The sequence below is a fragment of the Elephantulus edwardii genome, unplaced genomic scaffold, assembly GCF_000299155.1.
Source record: "Elephantulus edwardii isolate Elephantulus edwardi_28Jun2011 unplaced genomic scaffold, EleEdw1.0 scaffold01108, whole genome shotgun sequence".
NCBI lineage: Eukaryota > Metazoa > Chordata > Mammalia > Macroscelidea > Macroscelididae > Elephantulus > Elephantulus edwardii.
The window spans coordinates 1,892-7,193 of NW_006400858.1; the positions used below are offsets into that span (position 1 = coordinate 1,892).

General features: G+C 41.1%; 1 pseudogene; it reads left to right on the top strand.

The window, feature by feature from the left end:
• Positions 1–2,484: 2,484 nt before the first annotated feature.
• LOC102858907 lies at positions 2,485–3,222 on the top strand (annotated as a pseudogene).
• Positions 3,223–5,302: the final 2,080 nt, after the last annotated feature.

A 5,302-nucleotide genomic window follows, 5' to 3' on the forward strand; every position in this document is an offset into this window, starting at 1 on the left:
ATAGAGATAGAGATAGAGATAGATAGATATAGATGACATAGAGATAGAGAGAGATGATATAGATATAGATGATATAGATATAGAGATAGAGATAGAGAGAGAGATAGAGATAGATTTAGATAAAATTTGTAAGCCAGGGATGTATCCTATCTCCATATCTTTTCAACCTGTATGCAGAACAGATTATTCAAGAGGCTGGGCTCTATGAGGAGACATGTGGCATCAGGATTGGTGGAAGATCTATGAAAAATCTGCATTATGCAGATGACACAACCCTGCTTGCTGAAACTGAGGAGGACCTGATGCACTTGCCGCAGAGGGTCAAGGACTATAGACTTCAGTATGGATTGAAGCTCAATGTCAAGAAGACAAAGATTGTCACCACTGGACCAAGTAGCAGCATCAGGATGGATGGTGAAGAGATTGAGATTGTTAACAACTTTAGTCTGCTTGACTCCATGGTCAACACTCTTGGCACAAGTAGCCAGGAAATCAAAACACCTATTGCCATGGGAAAGTCTGCTGTTAGGGACCTCTCCAGGGTACTGAAGAGCAATGGTGTCACTCTGGAGACTAAAGTGTGTCTGATACAGGATATGATCTTTGCAATCACTTGTTATGCATTAGAGAGTTGGACAATGACTAGGGAGGATTGAAGAATTGATGCCTTTGACCTGTGGTGCTGGAGAAGAGTATTGAATGTACCATGGACTGCCAAGAAAACAAACAGATTCACCCTGGAGAGGGTTAAACGAGCAGCTCCTTCGAGGCAAGGATTTTGGGGCTTCGTCTGACATACTTTAGACATGTTGTAAGGAGGGACAGGTCCTTGGAGAAGGACATCATGATTGGGAGGGTAAAGGGACAGCGCAGGAGGGGAAGACCCTCTATGATGCGGATTGATTCAGTGACTGTCATAATCAGGAAGGGTGTGTCAGAGGCAGTGCAATTAGCACACGATAGAGCAGGGTTAGGGCTGTTGTACATAGGGTCACTATGAGTCGCAAGAGACTCGACCGCACATAATAACAACAACATAGGGATTTTAATGAAAGTTTACAGAAAACTTGGATTTCCATTCATTCATTTTTGCACATTCCCCCTCCCCCATCCTCCCAGTTCTCTTTGCTCTTTAAAAAAATTCATTCATTGTTGCACAATACCCCCCTTCCCCACTCCCACCCACAGTCCACTTTGCTATGCATCTCTTATTCTGGACTGTAATTATGCATATTTGCCAAATCATATATTTCTTTTTAAAAATTCATCATTGGCCTTGCTGAAAGAAAAGCCCCATCGCTTGCTATCCCTGCCAGCATAGAAGGTTTATTTCCTTGTCCAATCCTCTCCTAGAGAAGAAAGGGACTTTAGAGAGGTCCAGGGCAGAGAGCCCAGAGTCCTGTAGAGGTGAGGATACTGACCATCTTCTCCATCTCAGACGTCAGGTGGGGCTCCATCTCATCACCCAGACTATCTAGTTCCCCTGCAGGTGCTGGACTGCTGTTGCTGAACCTCCCCTGCCTGGCGGCTTTTGTGACAGTGAACACAGTTGAGTCCTGATCCTTCTAATGCCTGTCCTGAAGCTCTGTTCTTGCTTTCTAAGGAGTAACCTAGTCTGAGGTGGGATGTGGTGGAGATCCTTTATGAGTACGGTCTGACTAATTCGTTCACTTAGAGAGAGACTCTCCCTCTGTTTTGTAGCAGAGAGAGGCTGAAGCGGGTTATGGGAGGGAGCCATGGTACTTGATTAATGACATTTAGTTCTGCCTTTTAAGACCCAATCCAGAGAATGAGCTCATGGGCATCATGGGGAGACATGATGTCAACCTGGTCAGTGACATTTTAGATCAGCCTGTGGAGATGCCGCTCAACAAACCACCAATGTATGTTCCTCTGTGGAGACCCCCTCATGCACCAGCAGTGAGAACTTACTGCTGCACGATGCATTAAATGATAAGTCAAACCCAAACCAGCAGCTGGTTTGTGGACAGCACTGGTGGTACTGTGATGGGAAGGCTGGAAACTCCCTAAGTGGAATGGATGCAGTCCTGGATGTTAGGAGTATTCCAACTCCTGGAGTCTCCCACTCCCCATCAAGAGGGAAGTGCAGGACTCCAAGAGGCTGAACCACCTCTTGCTGCAAGGATGAGCCTGGCTCTTCCTGAGCCTCTGAGAAGTTTCTTGTGCTCTCACCCTCACAAGCAGAATAGAGCTGTCTTATTTGAAGGTCCAAGTGGGACAATTAACACTCTTTGGCAAATTTCTGCAGGTGGCTGAGGTCATTCTTCACCCCAACTATAAATCTGACCTGGGAGAAAAAAAGTAGAAGAGATGGAGCCTTTCTGAAATTGGAAGACTCCCTAACACTGTCTAATTCTGTCAACCTAGTCACCTCTCCAGCAGAGCTTACACTCCCAGCAGGCACAAGGTACTAGATGACTGAAAATAAAGGGAAGCCCAAAGAGTCTCTGTTGTTTTATCACAATGACCTCTATCAGCACCAGGTATGACCTATTAACCTCTACATTTTCATTTGATGGAAGAGTTTTCAAGTTAAAAATGCTAAGAATCCTGTGGAAAATAGCAGTACAGCTTCTGGGATCAAATGTAAAGATGATGTTGTCTTTGGAGTAGAAAAAAATAGTCTTTTCTAACCTTTATGAAGAAGGTTCCAATCAATGACTTTTTAATGTTAATCGGCATGTTGGAATGCAGGCAGGATTATTGATAGATGTTCATTCTTTAGCAGACACAGCAAGAGAAGAAGCTTCAAACTGTAGATCAAAACTGGGCTATAACACTCCACTAAAACATCTTGTAGACATAGTTGCCATGTATGTACAAGCATATACACTCTACACAGTGCTCTGAAAACTTTTATCTGCTGTTTTATATTAGGTTCTCACATTGAATAATTGTGTACAACTCTACAAGGTTGACCCATCGGATGTTTCATATGGCTACTGGGGCTGTGCCAGGCAAGCTGCAAAGACAGAGTTTGAAAAGCTTCAGATGAAAGAAATTACTTGCCATGACATTGTTAAAGAAGTTGAAAAATTAATTTACACAACACATGATGAAATTGAGGACAAAGCTTTTGAACTAGAGTTCAGTTGATTTAGCGACTTGAAGAACGGAAGATAGAAATTGTATCAAAAATGTAAGAGAAGCAGCAAAGAATCCTTGAAGGAAAAAGATTAATCAAATGATGACAATATATAACATTTATTTTACCATCTAGTCTATTTGTAATTTATATTACACTCAAATGTAAACTATTTAAGCTTGTGGATTATTACATATCCTCTGACCAAATTTTCATTAAATTTTTTTCTTTTAAAAATTGAAAATAAAGAGGGAATTGAGAGGACTCTCCGGCAGCCACAGTAGTAGTTGGTAAAATGTATCAGCAATGTCTCAACTCATGTCCCTGTAGTGACCAGGTTGGAGTGGATTTTGATATCTCTGTAGGAAAAGACTAAGGCACAAATCTCAGGTGTCATGGAAGGGGCTAATCAGACCCCATATAGTGTTTTTGAGTTCTCTATTCTCAATAACAGTGTTGTTATTGTTGCTATGTGCCGATGAGTCGCCTGTGACTCATAGTGACCCTATGTACAATAATAATAGTGATTCATCATAATCAAGTGGAATTCATACTAGACATCTAATAATGGCTCAACATTAGAAAAATAATCAGTGTGATTCACTACATCATTAAAACAAAAAAGGAACTAAATAATTTTTGTTGAGTCAAAAAAGGCATTTGATAAAATTAAATATTATTTTCTTTATTAATTTTAATGAAAATTTGCAGAGACTTTGGATTTCCATTCGTTCATGTTGCACACTTTCCTCCCTGTCCACCCCTCCCCCAGTTCACTTTTCTTTTTGAAAAGTAAGAAAAAAATTATTTCACTATTATACAATCCCCCGTCCCCTACTTCACTGCACTATGCAACTTTCATTCTGGACTCTTGTCATGACAATATCTAATCATATATTTCTCCTAAATAGTACTCTCCCTCATCTGTTTCAATGCAGTATACATTATTTATCCCCTCTTTTCTTAGTTACCCCCCACCCCCAAGGTCAGTCCCACTTTACAACAGTGGCATTTTGCATTATTTGTCCTTTTGTGACTGAGATATTTCGCTCAGCACAATGTACTCTAGGGTCACCCATTTTGTATAATAATTCATGAGTTTCCTGTTTTTCAATGAAGCATATTATAGTATTGCTTGAATATGCCACAGCTCCTCTATCCATTCATCTGTTGATGGGCACTTGGGTTGTTTCCAACTCTTTGCTATTGTAAACAAAGCCTCAATAAACATGGGTGAGCATATATCTGCCTGGGTGGCAGTTCTGGTTAATTTAGGGTATGGAAACTGTTTATGTTGTGGATTAGGGCTTCTAGAATTCTTCTAAGCTTTTCTCTAATAAAGTTTATAGTCCTTGGTTTTAGTCCTAGGTCCTTGACCCACTTTAAGTTGGTTTTATTGCATAGAGTGAGGTGTGGATCTGGCTTGAGTTTTTTACAGATAGTTTTCCAATTTTGCCAGCAAAATTAAAAGGCTGACATTTCCCCACTTAACTGATTCCATCTCCTTGTCAAAGTCAGTAGATGGGATGATTTCTGGACTCTCGATTCTATTCCTTTGATGTATGTGTCCATCATTATACCAATACCACACTGTCTTGACAACCATGGCAGTGTAGTAGGATTTGAAATCAGGGAGTAAGATGCCTTCTACCTTGTTTCTCTTTTGAAGGAGTGCTTTGTTTATTCTGGGCCTCTTTCCATTCCACATGAAAATGGAGATTGCCTTTTCCGTCCTGTTGAAGAATGGAATTGGTATTTGTATTGGGATTGCATTGAACATGTAAACTGCTTTTGCTAGTATTGTCATTTTCACAGTATTGAGTCTTCCTATCAATTTCTCCAGGTCCCTTTTTGTCTCTTGTAGTAATGTTTTGCAATTTTATTTTAATAGATTCTTTGTGCTTCTGGTTAGATTTTGTTGTTGTTGTTGTTGTTATGTGCCGTTGAGTCGCCTGTGACTCATAGCGACCCTATGTACAACAGCCCTAAACTCCGCTCTGTCCTGTGCCAATCGCATTGTCTCTCACACCGCATCCCAATTATCCCAGTCACTGAATCAATCCACCTCATAGAGGGCCTTCCTCTCTTGCACTGTCCCTCCACCCTCCCAAACATGATGTCCCTCTCCAAGGACCGGTCTCTCCTCACAACATGTCCAAAGTATGTTAGACGGAGCCTCAGAATCCTTGCCTCCAA